Source organism: Hevea brasiliensis, chromosome 2 (genome assembly GCF_030052815.1).
Source record: "Hevea brasiliensis isolate MT/VB/25A 57/8 chromosome 2, ASM3005281v1, whole genome shotgun sequence".
NCBI lineage: Eukaryota > Viridiplantae > Streptophyta > Magnoliopsida > Malpighiales > Euphorbiaceae > Hevea > Hevea brasiliensis.
The window spans coordinates 87,113,762-87,114,778 of NC_079494.1; the positions used below are offsets into that span (position 1 = coordinate 87,113,762).

The 1,017-nt window shown below is 40.9% G+C and overlaps 1 non-coding gene across 1 annotated transcript; it reads right to left on the reverse strand.

The window, feature by feature from the left end:
- Positions 1–201: 201 nt before the first annotated feature.
- Positions 202–308, reverse strand: LOC131178034 (small nucleolar RNA R71). Its single transcript, XR_009147165.1, has one exon. It is a non-coding gene; the product is annotated as a small nucleolar RNA R71 (small nucleolar RNA).
- Positions 309–1,017: the final 709 nt, after the last annotated feature.

Below are 1,017 nucleotides of genomic sequence, written 5' to 3' on the forward strand. Positions count from 1 at the left end.
ATCTAAAGGAATTTCATGTTGTGTGTTCTAGCATGAAACCTCAAGGAGTTTCAGAGGATCAGATCAAGCTTTGGGCTTTCCCTTTCTCACTAGAGGGCACAGCTAAGGATTGGTTGTATTACCTTTCTTTTGGATCCGTCAACTCATGGAATGGGATAAAGCAGATATTTTTGGAGAAGTATTTTCCTATCCCGTACTGCCAATATTAGAAAAGAAATTTGTGGCATCCGATAGTACAATGGAGAGAGCTTGTATGAGTACTGGGAGCGATTTAAGAAATTGTGTGCAAGCTGTCCCCATCATCAAATAAGTGAGCAGCTGTTGATTCAGTATTTCTATGAGGGACTTTTACTAATGGACCGCAATATGATAGATGCTGCTAGTGGAGGAGCTTTGGTTGACAAGACACCAGAAGAGGCAAGGAGGCTAATTGCTAACATGGCAGCAAACTCTCAGCACTTTGGAATGAGAATGGATCACGCACCTAAGAAGGTTAATGAGGTAAGTACATCTAACCTTGAGAAACAGATTTCTGATTTAACTTCTTTGGTGAGGTAATTGGCTGTAGGAAAAATGCAAACTATTAAGGTATGTGGGATTTGTTTGGATTCAGGTCATGCTACTGACATGTGTCCTGTATTACAAGAGGATGAATCACTGCAACATGTTAATGCAGTAGGAAATTATGGATAGCCACAACACAGGTATGATCCATTTTCCAATACTTATAATCCAGGATGGCGAGATCATCCTAATCTGAGTTATGGGAATCAACCGGTGCAAAACCGATACCATCAGTAGAGACCACAAGTGAATCAATCACCTCCACCTCCACCTCCACCTCCCTCAAATCAAGGTATGTCACCTGATGAAATTGTTAAGGCTTTGGCTAACAATACACAACAGTTTCAACAGGAGACCAGAAATAGCATTCAAAACATAGAGAGGCAGATTGGTCAGTTAGCTTCATTTATGAGCAAGCTTGAAGCTCAAGGTTCTGGAAAGCTTCAATCACAA